Here is a 25,651-nt window from a genome sequence, read left to right as displayed (position 1 = left end):
TGTATATTTGAAAATCTGGCCATCACCTGCCAAGATATATTAAGGAAAGTTTGTAAACTTCCTACATATGAGCCATGAGGGACTTTTGCAAACTGCCCTAACTTGAACATAAACACTGTGAAAAATCTGCTGTTCTTTAAGCTTTTCTGAAAACACCTATAGACCTGAGGGATTGGGTATGCACATGGTTTCAGTTGAAAAGAGGATTATCTAAAAATGATAAAATAGTGGTATGAGCTCTGATTTGAGTGTAGTCACAACTATACCTGTCTCCTTGGGAAGATTTGTGTTTGAACTATCTCACCTTTATTATGTGGCAGATTTGGGAAATTGAAAGGGATATTTAGAAAAAGGGCAAAATAAGTTTTTTTGAAGGAATCATGATATGGGACAGGTGTGTCTGTGTGTGTATATGTGCAAATTTGCATGAAATACAAGTGAATATTAGTCTTAGAATTTGAAATCAGATTGTATCTTCAAATTTTATAAGCTGGCATCAAAACCATGTCAGTCCTTGGTTTATAATGAAATGCCAACAGGAAATTAGAATGTCTTCATGATCTAGGAACCTCACAAACTAAATTTGATTAATTCACAATTGGTACCCATATTCACTCATTCATTTATAGGATCCATCTATGTCTCTATCACTTATGAGAAAGCTCAGTCTTGGGTGTCTGGAGCTCCTGACACTGTTCACTTTTCAGTTTGTTGTACACTCCAATGCAAAAGGAAATAGTCTTTCTTTCTAATGCAAAAAGAGACAGTCTTTCTTCAGATTAAAGGCTCTACCTGTGTACGGTGGGTATGATCACACATTGTGAGCCTGACATGTTTGAGCTAGAATCTTAACCCCTCCACTTTCTGTCCTTGGGCTAACTTATGTGGTCTTTGACAGGATCAGATAAAATCATGTATTTAAGCATTTAGCATAGTACCTTTCATAAGTGTTCTCTCAATGGCAGCTATTGTTATTATGGTATTGCTGTGGTCATTATTATTATTAGCTATGCATCATTAAAATGACATAAATTCCTTGGGCTGTGCTGTGTGCCTGGTATGGAATGGAGAAGGAGAGGAGAGTTAGTGTAGGGTGGGCCTTGCCATTTCAGGAATGTTAGAGTAGGCAATCCATTTTGGTTTCATTAAGCTTTCTTTTGCTGCAAGCCAGAGAAGTATTTAGTAAGAAAATATAATTAAATTATTAAAGTCCTTCCTCAATATTCTAATATAAAAGGAGAATAGTTTCTGGAGTAACCATCAGGATTCAGCTTGGCTTGAATGTGAGTCAGTGCCTTACTTCAGCATGAAAATGTCACCAGGAAGCCTACATTGTCATGGCCCAAGAACCTTCTAAGCCAAATTTCACTCATTCTCAATGGACACCTGTATTCAGGGAGGCACCATCAAAGCCAGGTAAACAACTTGATTAGTCGTTATTTTCTTTTTGAAGTGGGTTTTTCACATCTGCCCCACTTGTCTGCTACCTCTTTGTCATCCCTGTGAGCAGAGTTCCATTTTGATGTCCATCTATGCTGAGCCTGAATTTCCTGGCTATACCTGTTGAGTCCCCAGGTATGGTTGATATGCTTGTAGTCCTGGGCTACAGTTCCATATGTTCATCCCATCGGTGCTTATTTATTAAGTACCTGCCACGTGCAGAACATTGTCCTTGACGTCGAGCTTGAAGGAATAGCAGCAAGGCCAGCAGTCATTCGAACAGCCCCAGCTCTAGGACCCCAGATGGAATTGATAAGAGCTAAATGGCCCTGAAGGATACACAAAGTTACGGATCTGCCATACAGGAGCCCAAAGAACAAACTGCTTGAAGTTGTGCAACAAGCCCATCTCTCAAATCAGTAACCCAGCCAGTTTAGATCACGCACCCCTAAGTATGGTTTGTGGATGAGTACACTTCTGCGAGCTTCTACTTATTACCATTCTCTGTTGATGCGAGTATAGCAATTTGACATAACCAGTGACAAGCAAATGCATAATCAGTGGACTCACCTGGCTGAACAGGGTCTAGACCAGCTGGGGATTGTCAGACTTGCCTGGTCATTCATGGGTGGCCAGAGAGATGTAAAAGTTCGTGCAGCAAAACCATGTATTGGGCATAATGGACCAGATATTATTTTTTCATGACTCTTCACTTGAAATCATTTGAGAGTCACTGATTAATGCCATATAGTATTCTTAATGTGTTCCTTTAGGCTGGTTTTTGGAATGTATGTAATGTTTTGTTTTTCATTTTGATCTGAATACCAGTTTCATACTAATCTGCATATACCTGTACTCCTATCTGCTGCATTCATTCTAAGGCAATTCACTGGTAACACATTCACTAGAATGAGAGCTCTGGAGACCTGACATTGTGCTGCAGAGCCCACCGTTCAAGTCTGCTCTAGTGCCGGAGGCTATTTCCAGCCAGATGCAGGGACCCCATTCTGTTCCCCCAGCCCCCCTTCCACCTCCACACTACACCTTCCCGGAGTTTTTGTCGCAGTTCGGACTGACTGCTCAGCCTCGAGGACCACATCCTTCTCCTGCCCACCTCGCTTCTCCAAGTCTGAGATGATGTACTCTGGGATGCTCAACTTTCACCAACCTGTCGCAGTAGTGACCCCCAGAGCTTGTTAAAATTGCCGAATAATCAGGCTCCACCCCGGACTATTGAGTTGGAAGCCCTGTAAAGGGGCCTAGGAAGCTGTTGGATCTTTTTTTTTTTTAACAGCTCTCTGGGTGATTCTCAAAAACTGCATACCAGGAAAATACAAGAGAATACGCTCAAGCTCTCAGGGTAGGAGAGGGCCTGCCACCTAGTGGACACTCAGGGAATGTACACTTTTCTTCCCCATTGGAGTGCACCTGGGGAGCCACTGGATCTCTCCAGTCCTTGACTGGGCCTTCCTTTAGGCCTGGCCAACCTTAGTTGCCAACTGGACGTTCTGTTTAATTCACTAGTACCACATCCCTCTGGAAATTGAGCCCTTCGGAGAATCCCATTCTTTGGGCTAGGTCCCTGATCCTCCTCTACGTTCTTACAAGGTGTCTCCACTCAGGTCTGTCTTGCCCTTCTGAGGCTCCCACCAGCCCTGCAAAGATGGTCCTGCCCATGTACTTGGTCAAACCAGCCCTCCTGAACACAGGCAGTCAGACCTCCGTACGTTGATGTTTGCCCTTGATTTCAATCAGAGGCCTTCCTGAAACACTGGAACTGGTGGTATAAAAAAAGGCAGGGACTGACACACTTCCCTGGGTGCGCCAGAAAAAGGTTAGTAGCAATTTGGGTGCACCAGAAAAAGGTTAGTAGCAATCTGGAGAGCTCACTGAATTTTCTCTGTAGGTCTGCTCTATGCTTAACATCAAGAGAAGTGAGTCTCAGATCCCCAGGAAAGTGGGAAAAATAAAAGTCGAAATTAAATTTTACTAGCAAGCCAGTTTCTCTCCAAAAATTCCCCCAAAATTCAACAAAAATAATTTCTAAAAATTATTTATGACTTCATCCTGCAAAGATAAAGTGTTAAAATCTTAATTATATTTCAATCTTTTTTTGTGCATATCTATTTTTTATGAACTTGAACTCGTACTAGTCATACCATTGTTAACCCACTTTTAATGCTTAACAATATATCATGAACATTTTCCCTTGTCATTAAATATTCTTCAGGCTCCTGATTTTTATTGGCTATAAATTATTCTGGCTCACAGATATACCATAATTAATTAAGCTAGTCCCCAAGAGTTAGACAAGTTGAAGTAATTTCTAAAACAGTGCCTATCAGCAAAGGGGCAGACTATTAACTGATGCTCTTCATAAGGAGAAAAAAATGAATCAAATCAATGATGACAATTTTAAATGACGTTTAATTCTCATTTACCAAAATAACAAAGTGTTCTAAATATGAGGTGGAATCCTTCAAGTATGCATTATAATCCTTCAAGTTTAGACATTCACATTTCCAGCCAGTGACCACTCTCTTTGTCCTTAAGTAAAATACAAGGGCATCTTCAGGTAAATGAGTATTTTAGCAGGTGGAGGATTTAGAAAGCTTGAGCCCATCCAGCAGCACAACCATCCGCTCCATCCATCTCTGCTCTCCACTTGGCCCCTACTCAACATACATAAGGGGCACAGTCCCGGCTGAGGGCGCCAGTGAGACTCCTACACTTCAGGGGCACTCTGGAAGCCTCGGCCACAGCACGAGAGTGAATGTTCTCTACCAGCCTCCGGCATGTGTAAGGGAGCTACATGATGCAATACTTCAAAGGCAGGGCGATGACAAGCACCCCAGAAGCAGACCAGGGAGACAGAAATAGAAGGAAAGTAAAGCCATCATCTAGGATGCGGTTGCAGAGGGGAGAGATGCAGCACAGAGCAGTGCGAGGACCCCGGCTTCCCAAGGCCAATTCAGCAGTGGCTGTCACAACATAAAATGCAGCTCTGCTTTGACCCAGCCACCCCCCCGTTACAATCCTCTGTCTCATAGAAATAATTTCACAAGGGGACGAAGATCCATATTCAAAAGTTTTCTTTGCATCTTTGTTTTTGTTACTGGAAAATTGGAAACAATTTAAGTGGCTATCCATAGGGGAACATTCAAATAAATTACGGCATATCTAAAGCATCTTCTAGAAAAAGAAGCACATTCTTAAAAAGAGGTGGTTTTAGGAATGAATGCTTAATGCAAAAGTGACAGTACGCTAAGGGTAGCACCCTCCCATTAACAGCTTGGAAGTCTCTATCATTGTGTGTGTACAAATGTGCAAAGAAAACAGTTCCCAGATACACATCAACCTTGTGACAGTAGACACCTTCAAAAGGAAAGAGTGGGATAAAGGAGGATACTAATATTAACCCCATATATAACTACATTCAAAATTTGTTACAATAAGGATGTAGTAATGAATAAGTTGTGTAGTTTTCTCCTAATGTTAAGATCATATGCTTTACAGTCAGGCAGGCTCAGACTGACTTCTTGCTCTTTAATCTACCAGCTCAGAGCAGATTTTTTAACCTCTCTGACCCTCAGTCCCCTTAATTTTAAATGGGGTAATAATATCCGGCTTTCAGATTTGTTGTAAAGATGAAAGATAATGTGGGCAAAGCACCCAGCATCGTGCCTGCCACTTAGTAGAGATAAATGATAACTGTTGTTGGAATATAAATAATCACTTAGCTTTGTGCCTCCTCCAGTTTTTGTCACCCTGTCTGACCTTGAAATACATTGACAAACTATATAATAATAAACGGAGAGAAGCAAAACAAAGCGTCAGGTACACAGCTCTACTAGAGGCACAGACTAAAACTAAAAGGAAAGTCCACAACAACAAGCAAGACATTTTCCAAACTCTTTTAACAATTAAAAATTGAAACAAGAAACCAAAAACTGTATGAAGGAGCTGAAGCAGAATTTGAACCCAGGTAGTCTGGCTCTAACACCAGGGCTCTTTAACTTTATAATTTCTTAAGAAAAGTCCAGGCACCCTAAGGAGGGAAGCTCAACTACAGCGGAAGCGCTGTGCGCACTCAGGGGAAGGGCAGTGGGCTCAGCACATGTCTAGTTACACACGAAGGCCAAATTCTGCTGCTTCCTCTTACCAGCCATTGAACTTTGAGCAAGTCACGTAGCCTGTCTGAGCCTCAGTTTCCTCATCCATAAAGGTGGAATCCGGACTCCTCATCTGTAAAATGGGGTCCTCTCTCTTAGAGAACTGTGGAAAGAAATAAGCTCTTAGATGATTTCATGGGACACAGTGAGTTCTCAATAAATCGGAGCTATTAATCTTACGAAGCCTGGAAAGATTATGCAAGAATAGTGAGCATAGCCACTAAATCAATATTAACAGGATTGACATTTCCAAAGCCAGAGATATTTTGGGTACAGGGGAAACATGTAATAGCCAAATCCCTTGACACCTCCAACAGGTAGTCTTCTGGCAAAATCAGGTGCAGTGTGGGTGACTAAGTTATGGAACTGCATTGAAGTTGAAGAGCTATCATAAGAGAGTCAGCCTTACCAAGACATCATAAGCGACCATCGGAATTCAAAGATTTTCCCTCTCCAGGACATCTCCCGCAGGTTGCCCCAAAAACCTGTGATTCTGTCATTGGCCTTTCTCCAAAATGCCAGCCTCTAGGCTGGATAGCTTTGCATAACCCTAGCTTCTCCAAGTGGATGAACTGGATCAGGTTCCTTTCTCCCTTGCCAGGATCCAAAAAAGATGACGAAAAGGATTGAGTGTAAGGAGGCCAGAAAATGGATGAGGCTAGCAGGGAAATGAATGAGAGAGACAGAAAGATGGGAGCAGGACTGCCAAGTGTCATACTGTGCATGCTGTCAGGTTGTGCACTGCTCAGCAGGAGACACACACACCCCTAATTAAGGCCATGACACAGTGCTCTGGAGACAAATGACCCCTATCTCACTGCTTGCCACAGGGTGGCCCTGAACTTAGACAAATGTGTGAATGGCATATTGATCATGGGCTATCAAGACATTCCTAAGATTGATAACACTGTATGGTGTAATTGAAATTTGCTTAAAAACTAGAACTTAAATGTTCTCACAAAATAGAAAGATGATAGAGGATAGGTAGGTAGATAGATAGATAGATAGATAGATAGATAGATAGATAGATAGATAGACATATAGATAGATATAGATGATAGATAGATAGATAGATAGATAGATAGATAGATAGATAGATAGATAGATAGATAGATAGATAGATAGATAGATAGATAGATAGACAGATAGTGTTAATTAACCAGATGGGAGAAATCCTCCTGCCATGTATACATATATCAAATCACCATGATGTACACTGTAAACATCTTACAGTGTTGTCAATTATACCTCAGTAAAGAGGGGAAAGATATTCTAAGAATCCTTAAATTACATAGCTGACCTGCTGGTCAGATCTGAAGGATGTTGCCTGGCACTTAGTGAGCACATATGGAGTGTTTAGAACAAAAAACCATGCTTTGGCTCTTGGGTCTGACACTTACCAGCTATTTTAACCTTGACAAATCACTAATTCTCTCCAACAAAGAAGGTAATCAGAGATTAACTGACCACAGAGAAACCAAGGACATTAATCTACACTCTTTTAAAGTAGCTGTCCAATACAACAACCGTATTTCCCCCTTGTGGGGTAAACAGGACAAAATGCATTAAATTAGTCCTGACCCCCAAAATCTAAGCTATGAACATCAGAAAATCGGGCAGCTCCAGGATAAACTTCAAAATCAATTGTCTTACACCGCCTCTTTCAGGATTCTTACTTCTCACTGGGACAGCTCCCCCCAGGAACACAGGAGCCCTGGGGTGATCCAGACACCCACTCTCCATTCCCCAGGAAGTCTCGGTTTCTTCCCCCTTCAGTTTCTGAAAACACACCCGTGCTCCATAACAAACCTATTCCCCTAAAGCTCGTGGTGACCAGATGTCCTTGCCCCTTCAGGCCAGTGGCTTTGGGTCTGAGTATTTTGAGTCCCCTTGGAGATGCAAAGACTCCCTGCAAACAAAGTAAGCCAGTGTGTGAGGCAGCCATTCCACCTGCATGGATGACCTATATTAACAAAGGGATGTGTCCTTGCTCTAATTAGCTTATTCTGTGACTAATGCCAGTGATGAATGATATTTATAAAACAACCTTTCAGGTTCTGGGCCAATTCAGCCTCCTTGTTAAACTGGAATAACTATGACCCTGTTCCTCTATCTACACTGCAAGGATACCAGAAATCCAGAACCTGTTGAACTTTGGAAAAGAGAGTCAGAAATCCTCCATGGTCCAGCCCATTCTCCATGGCATTGACCTGAAGCATAATAATTATCCTTGGTGACCCTCTACCCCCATAATATTTGTCAGTGTTGACTTATAAGAGGGGCTTGACTTTAGTAAAGTTTACTGCCTCTTAAAATATAGAGCTCCATTGCAAATATGACTATTTAACTCTATCTACATTGGTAAGTTCTGGTACTTGAGTCAGAATATCATTTCTTTGTCTAGAGGGGCTAATGGTTTAGCGCATATGAAAGGTTAAACCATTCGTCTAGGGCTGATGGTTTATTAGTCTAGATGGCACTAGTCGGTGAGCGGTGAATGCTACCCCAACTACCCATGGCTGTCCTGTAATGGTGCAGCTAGGGCGGCCACACTATTGTAAGCCAACCCTCAGAACTAATGAAAAAATGCTTATTTGACTCTGTGTTTGCCTAGCTCTGGGAAGAAGTTGTTATAATAAGCCTACGATAAAAACTAAAGGTCAAAACTGTGTAAGTAAAAGAAGCTCCTGCCCTTTAAGGGGAAAAAAAAATACATCTTAATTTTTGCAAGAGTTTCAATTCACTGGGTTTCCAAGGAAACAGGTACCTGCAATGGGCTCATCCCATTTAATATTTATAGCTGGGCGTAGGGAATTGTGCTCTCTTGTTATCCCCTTCTGGTTATACATATGCTCATTCTTAACTTCTGTTTGATGTGATCACTCTGTTTGAATCTTACTTCTTCCCCAAATAAAGGAAACAGATGACCCTTCTAAGATTTAAAAAAAAAAAAAGATTTTGCAATATCAAGGACACAAATAGTGAACACCACTAAAAAGAAAGAGTACACCACTAATCTATGTGACACACTCTTCTTAAATGAATCAAAGGCTATCTGATTTTGCTGTTTGTTTTATTGCAAGTCTGCCCACTTTTTAAGTTTGTTTCTGTTTTTAAGAATTGAATTAAAATAACAAAATTGGTGGCAAAGGACCATCGAGTCTTCAAGTTTGAGTGAGTTGTGTGTTTTCTTGGAAGATCTGCTAAGCACACCTATAAATTCCTTTTTCCAATGGATTTTAAAGTATTCTCAGCTTTAACCAAAAAATGAAATAGTGCGGAGAACTCCCATATACCCTTCACCTGGATTCACCAATTGTTAACATTTTTACCACATTTGCTTTACCATTCTGTGTGTGTGAATGTGTGTGTGTGTCAGTTTGTATACATATACACTATGATTTTTTGGAACCACTTGAGAGTAAGTTGCAGACATTGAGGCCCTTTGAATTTTTCATGGTGTTTCCTAAAATCAAAGAAATTCTCAGAAAACCATGGTGCAATTATCAAAATCAGGAAACTTAACATTGACACCCACTATATTTTACCTTATCTCAGACTTTATGTAAATTTCATAAATTGTGCCCTCCCAACCCCTTCTTAATACCCTGGAGGGAGATGGAGGCTGAGACCAGGGCTGGAGAGGACTTGTGTTTGGGGGCCTTTCGCAACTCTACAACCCCTGGCAGGGCTGAGCCAGGCCACCACCAGTCGTCCTTCATACCAGGTTTGATTTCTGGTGCAGAATCCAGGCTAGGATTTGCATTTCATCTACTTTTTTGTGTCTCTTTAGTCTGCTTCCATCTAGAACAGTTTCACAACCTTTCTTTGTTTTCCATGGTACTGTCATTTGTGAGGAATGCGGGCCAATTATTTGGTAGAACGTCCCCCAGTTTGGGTTTGACTGATGTTAAATCAAATTACACATTTAGGCCAAAAATACTTCAAAATTGTTGTATCATGTGATGTTTGTTCCTATAAAAATTGGGATTTAAGTATGTGATTCAGAAATAGTTTCCAATCTTCCAAACCACCTCTATCGTCATGGAAGGAGGTTTATATCCTTATTGATGAGCTTATTCATTATGTCACTGGGTTGGCAAAAATCGTATTTTGTAAAAGTCCTCTTATGAAGCATCCATTCAATACCTTAGAGATGAATTTCTAAAGAGTAAAAGTTATTTGTTTCTCTGTCCCCCGTGACATTGTTCAGGCTGGAATGACAGGGTGATACCTGTGGGGGGGACATCTTTCTCTGCAGTAGAGACAGAAAGCAGTTTCTCTACAGTCTGAAGATATCAAACAAGTATAGCCTCTTTCTTCTTATGTTTTAACTGAACATTCTCTTCTTCCCACAATCCAATCATATTAAATTGCAAAACAACTACAATTGAGGTGTATCTTAAGTTAATCTTGATCTCTACCGTGTATCTTTCTCCTTTGACCTTTGAAATAATGAAGAATCTCAATTCACCATTTCTAGATTTGGATCTCAGGGTACCAGTTTTTGAAATCTCTTCTGCAATCCTCTTTTACTCTCCTCATCCTTCAAAGCCAAGTCTAAATATCACTTCCTCTGAGATTCTTTCTCCACTCCTCATCAGGATGAATTGTTTCTCCTTTACGCTGCTATGAAATGCTATCACAGTATTGGCTGTGCCCCGCCTTACCTCTGTGTAGCTTCCACACATGCCTGTCTGATTCACCAGAGATGGTGAGTTCATCTAGATTTACATAAAAAATGTTCATGGCTGTGTTCTGTGTCCTGTCCTGTACTTTGTGCTGAGAATAAAATAGCTAAATGAGGCACATTACATCCTACCTGGGATTTCCAAGGAGACACACTGGGAGAGTGTTGAGTCTAGAAATGAGCAGCAGGTCTGTTGACGGACCAAGTAAACTCAAAAGCCTTGTTGTCTGGCCGACATCTGCCTTAGAGAAGAATAAGGGAGAATTTACCCCATGTTGTTTCCAAAATACTAATTCCATTTTGCTCCATGTTCACTTAACACTTTAAGTACTCAATGTGTCAGGTACTACTTTTGTTTGGTGATATGCCTCCCTAGCTGGGCTGCAAATTTCAAAGGAAGGTCTTGTCTTCCTCCTCTGGCTTATCCACCATTAGATATGGAAAATAACATACAGGGTATTGATCTATAAATGATGTGAACTTTTTGATGTTTTTATTTTAATCATCAGTTCTAATTAGCTCAAGCTATTTGTGATCCCATATCTATTTTTGAAAAGCTTTATTGAGATATAATTTACATGCCATAAAATTCCTCTGTTTTATGTGCACAGTTCCCTAATTGTTAGTGTATTTGAAGAGTTGTGCAGTCAACACCACAGTCTTATTTTAGAACATTCCCGTCACCCCAAAGAAACTTAGAGCTGATTTACAAGTTCATTCCTGTACCTAGGCCCTGGCAATCACTTTCCACCTTCTGTCCCTACCGATTCATCTTGCTGGACACTGCACAAAATGGAATCAGACAATCTGAATGGCATCTTTCACTTAGCATATTGTTTTTGAGGCTCATCCACCTTGTAGCATTTTTTTTTATGTCAGTACTTTGAACTTCTTACCTTTAATTATTCCTCATAACATTTTCAAGTGTAACTGTAGAACGGGAGCCTTGAAAGAACAAAGAATAAATCTTTTGAAAATTAGATCAATTGTGGCAGAGTCTAGATTTTGCCCTAGTTGTACTTAAAGATAAAAAAAAAAGAAAATGCAGATGACTCAATCACTCATTCATTGTTCCTATTATTAGGAAATCTGTTTTTAAATTAATCTCTGACATTATATCATGGAATAAAGAAAGGATACTATAGCTGTTAAATGTTAAAACCATTCCACTCAAACAACCCCTGAACTTTCCAAATCAAGTCCATCAGTGTGCATTACAATGAAGTCATCACGTTAACACATTAAACTAAGGGGACATGGATCTACCTGCCTTGGGTGATTACATTAAAGAATCCATAAAATGAATGAGTATGTAATATTCATGCAAAACTTAAATGATATTCATAAAAAATGTAAAATATTATAGAGCATTTTTCTCCTAGTTCACATCATTTATAGATCAGTACCCTCTATGTTATTTTCCAGATCTAATGGTGGATACACCAGAGGAGGAAGACAAGACCTTCCCTTGAAATTTGCAGCCCAGCTAGGAAATATATTGAAAGAAGGTAGAAGAAAATATATTGATCAAAATAAATATATGAGATGGCATTAAATTAGGTGCATCTCTGGAAAAACAGATAAATCATTCAAGTAACCTTAGGATTGATCTTGAAGCACATAACTAGCCCAGAACTTTCAAAACATTAAAATGATTTCCTACTTAGAAAAGCAGTGTGGGGAAGTGTGAAAAGCAAGTTTTATAATAACAATTCAAGGACCAAACTTTGAATACTAACATCCTCCCTTAGTAGTTACATGGGAGTGAGAAAACCATCTCCTCCACTTTCCACTCTGAAATGTGAAGGTAATTACCTCCCCTACCAATGTTGTTGTTTGGTTATGAAGATAACATGAAATAGAACTCAGCATTATTATTAAGCCAGTGTCCTAATAAATGATTTTACATTTTACACAAAACTGAAATGTTATTGTATGTTTTCTAGACTGTGATACCCAAGCTTCATCAGACTGTATCAGAGTCATTAAAGTTTGCTTTTGAATCATATGTTCAGTCATGAAAAAGAGCAGACATTCCACTGTTGACTTAGGAAAGAGAAGAACTCAATGCTGATACCAGTGGACTAAAATGTATTTCAAAAGCCTTACTTCTTTTTCAATCCCCAGCCTTAAGTGTGCTGTTCTGCACTCACCTCTGTGTATGTACATTTTTTCTTAGGTCTGGATCCAGGTTCTCAGACTTTAGCCTGCATCAGAATCCTTGGGAAGGCTTGTCCACTCAGGCACTGCTGGCCTCACGCCCCAGAGCGTCGGACCCAGTGGGTCTGGCACAGGGCTGGGGAATTTGCATTTGTAAGACGTTCCAGGAGATGCCTGTGCTGCTGGCTCAGGAACCACATTTTGAGAACCACTGACTAAGGATTTTGGAGTTGATTTTATAATCTTTGTGGAACTACAAAGGACTGTTTTTGTTAACCCATTCATTCTATAAATTGATTTATTTCATCTAACAGAAGGCTGCTTTAACTGGGTTTGTGGTATCTTTTGTATGAATGTGCTAGGGAAACACTAATGAAATAAAAAAGAACAAATAACCCCAGACCTGAGGCCTGCAGAGTGTCCAAGCTGAGGAAGCCACCAGCACTGCCTCAATGAGAACCTCCTCCTCCTTAGAAACTCCCCAGCTCAATTACTGAGGCTGGTCCATTAGTGTGGGCCCCAAGGGTGCCTTTCCCACTTGAGTGTTCTCATCAGAACCATGTTTTTTCCATTGTACAGATCAGACTCCACTGCCTTTGTACTAGTAAACCATGTTGTTAGTTCTTTAAGCACATATTTGTAAAAGCAGATTCTGCCTGGTGATGGGGTGTGAACAAAAACCTCCCTTCAGTAGAGCTTTAATAGGTCAGAACGTGAGAGGAGCCAAGATGGCAGCATGAGTAGGGCAGCGGAAATCTCCTCCTAAAACCATATATATCTTTGAAAATACAACAAATACAACTATTCCTAAAAGAGAGACCAGTGGATACAGTACAACAGCCAAGCTACCTCTACATCTGTGAGAACTCAGCATCTCACGAAGGGGGTAAGATACAAGCTGCAGCCCAGCAGGACCTTAGCGCCCCTCACCCCAGCTCCCAGCAGGAGGAGAGGAGTTGGAGTGGGGAGGGAGAGGGAGCCCAGGACTGCTAAACACCCAGCCCTAGGAATCCACACTGGGAGCGCAGACACGCATTGCATGGTGTGCTGGATATTAGGGAAACGGAAAAGTAAAATCTGCGAACGGGTCCTCAAAGCCGGCTCCCCTGGGACAAAAGAAAAGCGAGTGCCTTTTGAAACTCTTAAAGGGACATGGACCTCACAGCTGGACAGAAGCATCCCAGCACACGCAGCCCAGCAGGCTGGAAATTCTGAGGAACTTTGGGCACCCCAGCCCCCTGGGTGGCAAAGCAGCCCTGAAGCCCCTCATGGCAATAGGCAGCCTGCCAGTCATTCCCCAAGCCAGCATGGCCCCAACACAACAGCCGAGCAGCTGGAGAGTGGCCGGACCCACAGCAACAGCCCAGGATGTCCTTCCAGCTTGCAGCTGCCCAGGCCAGACCCAGAGGCCGCCACCAGCATGCAGCTGCCTGACACAGGTAGAGGAAACTGGGGCAAGGTGCAAAGGGGTGCTGTTCTTGCAGAAGAGCACACCCGGCATGGCTGCCACTCCCTGCAGGGCTCTGGGATACCCTGATGGTGACTCCGCCCATAGCAGCGTAGGGGATTAATCCAGAGGCTGCTCCAGGTGTGCCGGTAACCAACACAGGCAGTAGAGAGGGGCGAGGTGACCAACAAGCAGGAAGGGACTTTGTTCTCCCAGCTGGCACAGGCGCTACCTGCCTACGAGTACCTCTATCACCATGAAAAGGCAGAAGAATTTGGTCCAGTCCAGAATTACCCAGACAACCCCTGAGAGAGAGCCTGGGGAGATAGATTTAGCCAATCTTCCTGAAAAAAATTCAAAATTAAGGTCATAATCATGCTGATGGACCTGCAGAAAAATATGCAAGAGCTAAAGGATCAAGTAGGGAGGGAGAATACAGAAATAAAACAATCTCTGGAAGGACTGAAGAGCAGACTGGATGAGGTGCAAGAGGCCATTAATGGAATAGAAATCAGAGAACAAGAACACAGAGAAGCTGAAGCAGAGAGAGATAAAAGGATCTCCAGGAATGAAATAATATTAAGAGAACTGTGTGACCAATCCAAACATAACAATATTTGCATTATAGAAGTACCAGAAGAAGAAAGAGAAAAAGGGATAGAAAGTGTCTTTGAAGAAATAATTGCTGAAAACTTCCCCAAACTGGGGGAGGAAATAGTCTCTCAGGCCATGGAAGCCCACAGAACTCCCAACACAAGGGACCCAAGGAGGACAACACCAAGACATATAATAATTAAAATGGCAAAGATCAAAGACAAGGACAGAGTATTAAAGGCAGCCAGAGACAGAAAAAGGTCACCTACAAAGGAAAACCCATCAGGCTATCATCAGACTTCTCAACAGAAACCTTACAGGCCAGAAGAGAATGGCATGACATATTTAATGCACTGAAACAGAAGGGCCTTGAACCAAGGATACTGTATCCAGCACTATTATCATTCAAATATGAAGGAGGGATTAAACAATTCCCAGACAAGCAAAAGTTTAGGGAATTTGCCTCCCACAAACCACCTCTACAGGATATTTTAAAGGGACTGCTCTAGATGGAAGCACTCCTAAGGCTAAATAGATGTCACCAGAGAAAATGAAATCACAACAAAGAAAGCAGACCAACCAAATACTAACTAAAGGCAAAAAATAAAATCAACTACTCACAAAATCAGTCAAAGGAAACACAAAAGAGCACAGAATAAAACACCTACCATATAAAGAATGGAGGAGGAGGAATAAGAAGGGAGAAAAATAAAGAATCATCAGACTGTGTTTATAATAGCTTAGTAAAAGAGTTAAGTTAGATGGTTAGATAGTAAAGAAGCTACCCTTGAACCTTTGGTAACCATGAATCTAAAGCCTGCAATGGCAATAAGTACATATCTTTCAATAATCACCCTAAATGTAAATGGACTGAATGCACCAATCAAAAGACACAGAGTAATAGAATGGATAAAAAAGCAAGACCCATCTGTATGCTGCTTACAATAGGTTAGCACGTTTGAAAAGCTTTTATTAAATACTAAAGAAGAAAAAGTTTGAAATGAATTCAGAGTATAAGATGTTTTAAAAGAGGAGGGCTTTGAGTTTCTATTTCTACCAATTCAGATTCAGTCCCAAGCCCCGGTCTTGTTCTGTGGCCACCTGGGGCTCTGATCTACTGTGTGTGTGACCTGCGTCCTCTGCTCAGCAGCTTTCCTCCTGGGTAAAGACCAGAAATGGGTCACTCCACCTCAACAACTTCCCAGGCTCTTTCCCTCTGCCTTTGGTGTGTAACCTGAGAAAAATACACCATTCTGTCTTTCCTTACAAATGGCCCTGCCTCCAGCCATATATTCAACAGAACAGAACAGAATTCTGTGTTTCTCCAAGTATGTTTCATGGAACGCTTGTAACAGCTGTTACAAGATACACAGGGTTCTGTAATCAGGTGTGTTTGGGAAATGCTGAGTCATACAAAGTCACACAAAGTTCAACGGTTTTCTTCTGTGAATCTCTAAAAGAAGATTGTGCAACACATCCTCTCCCAAACTCATTTGCATATAGAACTTCTTTTTTTGCTTTTTCTTCAAAGCATCACTTGGGACTGGTATCTTGGACCATTTTGGGAACACTGAGAACAGTTAATACAATAGTCATGATGTCCACTTAATGAAGATCACACAATTATTCCAGTCCAAGGGAGACAGGTTCATGCTAATTAACACACCTAGGACTGAGGAAGAAGGAATTCCAAAATGGTTAGAGTTGGTCATGATCCTATGGACTCAAGAGTTTACATAATTAAGTTGAAGTCCTAATGAGGGGATGAAAATCCCCAGGCCAGAGACAAATCCCTCTAATTCCCTCCCACCCTCCAGAGCAGTTTTTTAAACTTAAAGCACTGAGGTCAGTTGGGAAAATAAAGGCCCCCCTTGAATAGGATGACTGATACACTCAAAGCAGGAGTAGGTTCTGGTCCCAATAACTACCACTTACTGTGTGACAAGTTTACTCTATCCCTCTGGGACTCAGTTTCCTCAGAAGTCAAATAAAATATGCAAGGAGTGTGCAGCTCAGAAGTTATAATTGTAATATCCTAGGATTGTTGAGGGTACCTCCACAATTTCTCAGATGTCTTAGGGAGCTGGGGAAGGGCCACTTTATGACTGAGGCGTCCTGGAGAGCCAGGAGCTAGACTCTGTTCTTATATCTGCAGCTGTATTAAGTAAAGTACTTTTTAAAAAGGAGTGGGTCAAAAGAATCCAGACATTAAAAGGCCAAGAGAGCATGCTCAAACAGTTATTCTGTCCCCCACCCTTTCGAGTCCCCAAGAATATATTAGCTAACACTTAGATATGCTTTCAGCACTCACATGGTCACATCTAGATCCTCCTCCCTTTACATCTATAAAAGGACTTCTCAATTGGGGCAGCTCCTTCAGAGGGCAGGCAATGCATCAACCCTCTTCATTCCCTCTCTTGGGGCAGGGATGCTTGGCAATGGGGACAACCATCCATAATTCCCTAACTTCAGTTGAGATAGGTTTCATAAGCAGGTCAATCCTGTTCTCTAGTGGCAGAGGTATAAAAGAGAAAATTGGCTCAACCTTAGGCAGACAGATGTCTCACAGGGGATCTTCATGTCTGCCATAGTCCGTCTTGGCAATATGCAAAATTTATCTTGTTTTTAGAAATGCACGTCGATTTTGGTGTGCTGAGATCCCTCCATCTATCCTCTGAGAGAGTAACTGCTATTATATACGTGGTGACTGTCAGAGGCCTACAGGCCTATGATGGGTTCAAGAGCCTCCTGACTCAGAGAGAAGGTGGCATTTCAGTGAAATCCAAAAGGATGAGAAGGTGTCTGCCCTGTGAGGAGCCAAACTGGTTGACATTTTAGACAGAGAGAAAGCCATGCGCAGTGTCCCCGAGGCAGCAAAGACCCGGGGGTGTTCGCAGAGCAGAAGAACACTGTTTTGGCTGGAGTCCAGTGTACAAGGAGGGATGAGGTTTGACATGGGGTGGGGAAGAGCCACCTTTTGTTAAAGAGTGTGAATTCCATTCTAAATTCAGTGAAGAGCCACTGGAGACTTTAGGCAGGGAAGTGACCTGATCTAATGATTCTTGGGGTACTGTACTGAGAAAGAATTAGTGGAGGACATGACCAGTTCGGAGGCCATTTTGGGGATTCTGGTGAGGAGATGGTGACGTTTTGGGCAAGGGTAATGGCAGTGGTGACAGAAGTGGCTGGCTTAGAAATATATTTTGGAGGAAGAACCAGTGAACTTGCTGAAGGATTGGATGTAGATGGTGAGGAAACTGAGGAATCAAGGAGGGCTCTGAGGCCATTGCCTACACCCCAGGGTGGATAGTGGCACTGAGATGGGAAGGCGGCAGGGGGAAGAGGTTTTAGAAAGAATTGAGTTGGAAATGCCTGCAGGTTGTGCAAACAGAAATGTCAAGTTGGCGGCTGGACATAAACTGTGATTTTAGAGGAGACATCTGGGATGAAGATACACATCTGAATGTCATCAGCATTTAACTGTTATTTAAAATGATGAGGCAGGAAGAGATCACCTACAGCAGGGGACGGCAAGCTTTTTCTGTAAAGTGCCACAATTAAAATATTTGTAATACATAATTATGTAATAATAAATATTAATTTATTATTCAATATATATTAATAAATATTTTCAGTGGGTCATACAATCTGTCACAACTACTCAGCTCTGCCTTTGTAGCACAGACTAGATACAGAAGCAGCCGCAGACCATCTGTAAACAAGTGGTTGTGGCTTTGTTCCAATAAAACTTCATTTACAAAAAAGCTAGTGGGCCATATTTGGCCAAAACTTGCTGACTCCTAACCTAGAGTGAAAATGTAGATTCAGAAGAGAAAGTAGTTCAAGGCAGAGTCTAGGGCACTTTAGTAATTATTATTATGTGCATATAATTATGTCTCTTCCTATGCCACTCACTGTTCTGCTTTACTTATATGACCTCACTTAACCTTCACAGTGACCAGTGAGGTGGGTACTGTTATCACTATTTTACAAAGGAGAAAGCTATGACCTAAAGGAAAAGTTATTTCTCTCACTTGAGAAAAAAAAAATCCAGATTCAATCCCAAGTCTGGGCTACTATGGCAGGGCTGTGACAGTTCTAGGCTCAGCAGCCTAGTTTCTTTCCAGCTTAGGCTCCTGCCATCTCCAAAGAATGGCTCCCATACTCATGGACCAAGTGGTGGCTGGGGCTCCAGCCATCATATTCACACTCCAGACAGCAGGAAGAAGGAACAAAGAAGAAGCAAATGGAATGCAGCAGTCTGTCTTTTAAGTTTCCTAGAAACTGCCTTACAATATATCTTCTGCTACATCTCATTGGCCAGTAGTCATTCACTGGCAACAGATATATCTAATTGCAAGGGAGACTGGGAAACAAAGAATGTTTCCCAAAGACCATTGTCCCACTAAAAGGTAGAGATTGGTTACTAAAGAAGAATGTAGGACCGAGCATTAGAGTAGAAACTAGCATTAATGCGGCCGTAAGTTTATTCATTCTCTTCCTTTGTGTGCATTTGGAATCACTGTCCCTAAGGCATTTCTGCTCAGCTGTCTCCAGCCTCCTGCATACTCTTCAAAGGCCAGCTCACGGGTCACCCCTTCTGTGAGGTCGTCCCCACCTCCCTTGGCGGGACCCCCCTGCATTTCCACGTCAAGGTTAGCACACTTCCTTGGGTTTATTTCCTCCTGGTATGTCTCCTGAACCTGTCTCCTCTACTTGACTAGATAACTTAAGGACAGGTGAAACCAGGCTGAGGTGTGGAGGGTAAAGTTTTAAGAACTAAGGGACATACAGCGAAACTGCGAATGAGTAGGATAGCAGCTCTCAAATTGCGTTGCCTGTGGAAATAACGTGGGGAACTTCAAAAACTCTTCATGTTTAGGTTTCAACCCCATACTGATTAAATCAGAATTTCTGACGGTAACACCTAGGCACCAGTGGTTTTTAAAGTTTATGGGTGATTCTAATATGCAGCCATATTTGAGAATCAACACAGCTGAAGATAGAGGGAAAGAGAGAAAGTGAGAAACAATTCTCCTCCCCCAGAGACCTTGAGGGTTTATTGTTTACTGTGAGGTTTTCCAAGCAAGATTGTTAGTCTTACCCCATTAGGTTATTTCCATCCAGCCATATACAAAGGTGTATGTATATAATAAAGGATTATTGATTATATCACTTCTAATAAGAATTATTAAAGCCCTCCCAAGTTTATTTCAGGCAATTTGATGCGCTGTGGATCAAATAACTCTTAAGCTTGTCTTAGACTAACTAGATTAGAGTAGTCAGCAGTGGAAGTAAGGAAACAGTCTTGCCAGAGCTCACCTCATTTGTGACACATAATATGTCTAAACTGCTTTATCGGCTTTACAAAGGAGCACGAGAGATCTTCCCTTAGTGCCCGCGCCATGGTCGCATCTGTCACGGTGTGAGGGGCCATATTTCAAATTCAATGTGAGTGGCGAACACCTTTTTCAGCTGACCAATAAGGGTATTGTGCATTTACTACAAGAATCTCTCCACTTAGTACAAGAAGAGGAGCATTTCAGGAAGTTGTATACTGTTGTTTCCAAGAGATAAAAGTTGATGAGGAGGTGAGTTCCCTTAAACATGATTTGAAACTTTTTACCTGTTCAAGGACTTCTGAGGGAATTTGGGATTGTTTTAATTCAATAAAAATGCTGTCGACTCTCAGGCCTCTCCCAAACGCTTTAGTAAAAATTGGGGGTGAGGAGGAATGGTTTCTGTAGTCGTTCTTTCCTTTTCCACAGCAGTGTGTATATCCAGTTCTGGGGCAGAATCACATTCTGATTTTCCAAACACTTGTAGAGATGCCTGAAAATTGTTTTTTTTTTTTTGTTTCTTTTTTTATTTTTATTAAGAGAAAGGAATATTATCAGGAAAGAGTACGTCCATAGCCGATCATCTGACACCCTGTAAGTGATCAAAATTAAGGATATTTAAAGCATGTGTTAATCTTTGATTTACCAATAGTTTTATCCTATCAAGGAGTAATCCCTCTTTTCTTTCTTTCTTTCTTTTTTTTTTAATCTTTAATCTACACTTACATGAAGAATACTATGTTTACTATGCTCTCCCCTATACCAAGTCCCCCCTAAAAACCACATTACAGTCACTGTCCATCATCAGAGCAAAATGTTGTAGAATCACTACTTGTCCTCTCTGTGTTGCACAGCCCTCCCTCCCCTTTCTCCCTCCCTACCCTATGCATGCTAATCTTAATACCCCCTTTCTTCTTCCCCACCCTTATCCCCCCCCTGCCCACCCATCCTCCCCAGTTCCTTTCCCTTTGGTACCTGTTAGTCCATTTTTGGATTCTGTAATTCCGCTGCTGTTTTGTTCCTTCAGTTTTTCCTTTGTTCTTATACTCCTCAGATGAGTGAAATCATTTGGTATTTCTCTTTCTCCGCTTGGCTTATTTCACTGAGCATAATACTCTCCAGCTCCATCCATGTTGCTGCAAATGGTAGGATTTTCCCTCTTCTTATGGCTGAGTAGTATTCCATTGTGTATATGTACCACATCTTCTTTATCCATTCATCTACCGATGGACATTTAGGTTGCTTCCAATTTTTGGCTATTGTAAATAGTGCTGCAATAAACATAGGGGTGCATCTGTCTTTCTCAAACTTGATTGCTCTTGTTCTTAGGGTAAATTCCTAGGAGTGGAATTCCTGGGTCAAATGGTAGGTCTGTTTTGAGCATTTTGATGAACCTCCATACTGCTTTCCACAATGGTTGAACTAATTACATTCCCACCAGCAGTGTAGGAGGGTTCCCCTTTCTCCACAGCCTCGCCAACATTTGTTGTTGTTTGTCTTTTGGATGGCAGCCATCCTTACTGGTGTAAGGTGATACCTCATTGTAGTTTTAATTTGCATTTCTCTGATAATTAGCGATGTGGAGCATCTTTTCATGTGTCTGTTGGCCATCTGTATTTCTTTTTTAGAGAACTGTCTGTTCAGTTTCTCTGCCCATTTTTTAATTGGGTTATTTGTTTTTTGTTTGTTGAGGCGTGTGAGCTCTTTATATATTCTGGACATCAAGCCTTTATCGGATCTGTCATTTTCAAATATATTCTCCCATACTGTAGGGTTTGTTTTTGTTCTATTGATGGTGTCTTTCGCTGTACAGAAGCTTTTCAGCTTAATGTAGTCCCACTTGCTCATTTTTGCTGTTCTTTTCCTTGCCTGGGGAGATATGTTCAAGAACAGGTCACTCATGTTTATGTCTAAGAGGTTTTTGCCTATATTTTTTTCCAAGAGCTTAATGGTTTCATGACTTACATTCAGGTCTTTGATCCATTTTGAGTTTACCTTTGTATATGGGGTTAGACAGTGGTCCAGTTTCATTCTCCTACATGTAGCTGTCCAGTTTTGCCAGCACCATCTGTTGAAGAGACTGTCATTTTGCCATTGTATGTCCATAGCTCCTTTATCAAATATTAATTGACCATATATGTTTGGGTTAATTTCTGGAGTCTCTAATCTGTTCCACTGGTCTGTGGCTCTGTTCTTGTGCCAGTACCAAATTGTCTTGATTACTATGGCTTTGTAGTAGAGCCTGAAGTTGGGGAGTGAGATCCCCCCTACTTTATTCTTCTTTTTCAGGATTGCTTTGGCTATTCAGGGTCTTTGGTGTTTCCATATGAATTTTTGAATTATTTGTTCCAGTTCATTGAAGAATGTTCTGGTAATTTGATAGGGATTGCATCAAATCTGTATATTACTTTGGGCAGGATGGCCATTTTGACGATATTAATTCTTCCTAGCCATGAGCATGGGATGAGTTTCCATTTGTTAGTGTCCCCTTTAATTTCTCTTAAGAGTGACTTGTAGTTTTCAGGGTATAGGTCTTTCACTTCTTTGGTTAGGTTTATTCCTAGTTATTTTGTTCTTTTTGATGCAATTGTGAATGGAATTTTTTTCCTGATTTCTCTTTCTATTGGTTCATTGTTAGTGTATAGGAAAGCTACAGGTTTCTGTGTGTTAATATTGTATCCTGCAACTTTGCTGTATTCCGATATCAGTTCTAGTAGTTTTGGAGTGGAGTCTTTAGGGTTTTTTATGTACAGTATCATACCATCTGCAAATAGTGACAGTTTAACTTCTTCTTTACCAATCTGGATTCCTTGTATTTCTTTGTTTTGTCTGATTGCTGTGGCTAGGACCTCCAGTACTATGTTAAATAACAGTGGGGAGAGTGGGCATCCCTGTCTGGTTCCCGATCTCAGAGGAAATGCTTTCAGCTTCTCGCTGTTCAGTATAATGCTGGCTGTGGGTTTATCATATATGGCCTTTATTATGTTGATGTACTTGCCCTCTATTCCCATTTTGCTGAGAGTTTTTATCATGAATGGATGTTGAATTTTGTCAAATGCTTTTTCAGCATCTATGGAGATGATCATGTGGTTTTTGTCTTTCTTTTTGTTGATGTGGTGGATGATGTTGATGGATTTTCGAATGTTGTACCATCCTTGCATCCCTGGGATGAATCCCACTTGGTCATGGTGTATGATCCTTTTGATATACTGTTGAATTCTGTTTGCTAATATTTTATTGAGTATTTTTGCATCTACATTCATCAGGGATATTGGTCTGTAATTTTCTTTTTTGGTGGGGTCTTTACCTGGTTTTGGTATTAGGGTGATGTTGGCTTCATAGAATGAGTTTGGGAGTATTCCCTCTTCTTCTATTTTTTGGAACACTTTAAAGAGAATGGGTATTATGTCTTCTCTGTGTGTCTGATAAAATTCTGAGGTAAATCCGTCCGGCCCCGGGGTTTTGTTCTTGGGTCGTTTTTTGATTACCGTTTCAATTTCTTTGCTTGTAATTGGTTTGTTTAACTTTTGTGTTTCTTCCTTGGTCAGTCTTGGGAGGTTGTATTTTTCTAGGAAGTTGTCCATTTCTTCTAGGTTTTCCAGCTTGTTGGCATATAGGTTTTCATAGTAGTCTTTAATAATTCTTTGTATTTCTGTGGAGTCTGTCATGATTATTCCATTCTCATTTCTGATGCTGTTGATTTGTGTTGATTCTCTTTTTCTCTTAATAAATTTGGCTAGAGGCTTATCTATTTTGTTTATTTTCTCAAAGAACCAGCTCTTGGTTTCGTTGATTTTTGCTATTGTTTTATTCTTCTCAATTTTGTTTATTTCTTCTCTGATCTTTATTATGTCCCTCCTTCTGCTGACTTTAGGCCTCATTTGTTCTTCTTTTTCCAGTTTCGATAATTGTGATTTTAGACTATTCATTTGGGATTGTTCTTCCTTCTTCAAGTGTGCCTGGATCGCTATATTCTTTCCTCTTAAGACTGCTTTCGCTGCATCCCACAGAAGTTGGGGCTTTGTGTTGTTGTTGTCATTTGTTTCTATATATTCCTAGATCTCTATTTTGATTTGTTCATTGATCCATTGATTATTTAGAAGCATGTTGTTAAGCCTCCATGTGTTTGTGAGCCTTTTTGTTTTCTTTGTAGAATTTATTTCTAGTTTTATAGCTTTGTGGTCTGAAAAATTGGTTGGTAGACTTTCAATATTTTGGAATTTACTGAGGCTCTTTTTGTGAGCTAGTATGTGGTCTATTCTGGAGAATGTTCCATGTGCGCTTGAGAAGAATGTATATCCTGTTGCTTTTGGATGTGGAGTTCTATAGATGTCTATTAGGTCCATCTGTTCTAGTGTGTTGTTCAGTGCCTGTGTGTCCTTACTTATTTTCTGCCCGGTGGATCTATCCTTTCGGGTGAATGGTGTGTTGAAGTCTCCTAAAATAAATGCATTGCAGTCTATTTCCCTCTTTAGTTCTGTTAGTATTTGTTTCACAAATGCTGGTGCTCCTGTGTTGGGTGCATATATATTTAGAATGGTTATATCCTCTTGTTGGACTGAGCCCTTTATCATTATGTAGTGTCCTTCATTATCTCTTGTTACTTTCTTTGTTTTGAAGTCTATTTTGTCTGATATTAGTACTGCAACCCCTGCTTTCTTCTCACTGTTGTTTGCTTGAAATATGTTTTTCCACCGCTTGACTTTTAGTCTGTGCCTGTCTTTGGGCTTGAGGTGAGTTTCTTGTAAGCAGCATATAAATGGGTCTTGCTTTTTTATCCATTCTATTACTGTGTCTTTTGATTGGTGCATTAAGTCCATTTACATTTAGGGTGACTATTGAGAGATATGTACTTATTGCCATTGCAGGCTTTAGATTCGTGGTTACCAAAGGTTCAAGGTTAGCTTCTTTAGTATCTTACTGCCTAACTTAGCTCGCTTATTGAGCTGTTATATACACTGTCTGGAGATTCTTTTCTTCTCTCCCTTCTTATTCCTCCTCCTCCATTCTTCATATGTTGTGTGTTTTTTTCTGTGCTCTTTTTAGGAGTGCTCCCATCTAGAGCAGTCCCTGTAAGATGCCCTGTAGAGGTGGTTTGTGGGAAGCAAACTCCCTCAGCTTTTGCTTGTCTGGGAATTGTTTAATCCCACCATCATATTTAAATGATAGTCGTGCTGGATACAGTATCCTTGGTTCAAGGCCCTTCTGTTTCATTGCATTAAATATATCATGCCATTCTCTTCTGGCCTGTAGGGTTTCTGTCGAGAAGTCTGATGTTAGCCTGATGGGTTTTCCTTTATAGGTGACCTTTTTCTCTCTAGCTGCCTTTAAAACTCTTTCCTTGTCCTTGATCTTTGCCATTTTAATTATTATGTGTCTTGGTGTTGTCCTCCTTGTATCCTTTCTGTTGGGGGTTCTGTGTATTTCCGTGGTCTGTTCGATTATTTCCTCCCCCAGTTTGGGGAAGTTATCAGCAATTATTTCTTCAAAGAGACTTTCTATCCCTTTTCCTTTTTCTTCTTTTTCTGGTACCCCTATAATACGAATATTATTCCTTTTGGATTGGTCACATAATTCTCTTAGTGTTGTTTCGTTCCTGGAGATCCTTTTATCTCTCTCTATGTCAGCTTCTATATGTTCCTGTTCTCTGGTTTCTATTCCTTCAATGGCCTCTTGCATCTTATCCATTCTGCTTATAAATCCTTCCAGGGTTTGTTTCACTTCTGTGATCTCCTTCCTGACATCTGTGATCTCCCTCCGGACTTCATCCCATTGCTCTTGCATTTTTCTCTGCATCTCATCCCATTGC

General features: G+C 40.9%; 1 protein-coding gene across 17 annotated transcripts in view; it reads left to right on the top strand.

Annotated features, from left to right (window-relative positions):
* The window catches only part of THRB (thyroid hormone receptor beta), a 368,089-nt gene that overhangs the window by 289,717 nt on the left and 52,721 nt on the right, over positions 1-25,651 (top strand). The window lies entirely within an intron of this gene.

Source organism: Manis javanica, chromosome 15, assembly GCF_040802235.1.
Source record: "Manis javanica isolate MJ-LG chromosome 15, MJ_LKY, whole genome shotgun sequence".
In the NCBI taxonomy this organism is placed as follows: Eukaryota; Metazoa; Chordata; class Mammalia; order Pholidota; family Manidae; genus Manis; species Manis javanica.
The sequence above is the reverse complement of the archived record's forward strand: the minus strand, read 5'-3'. Positions and strand labels throughout refer to the sequence as shown.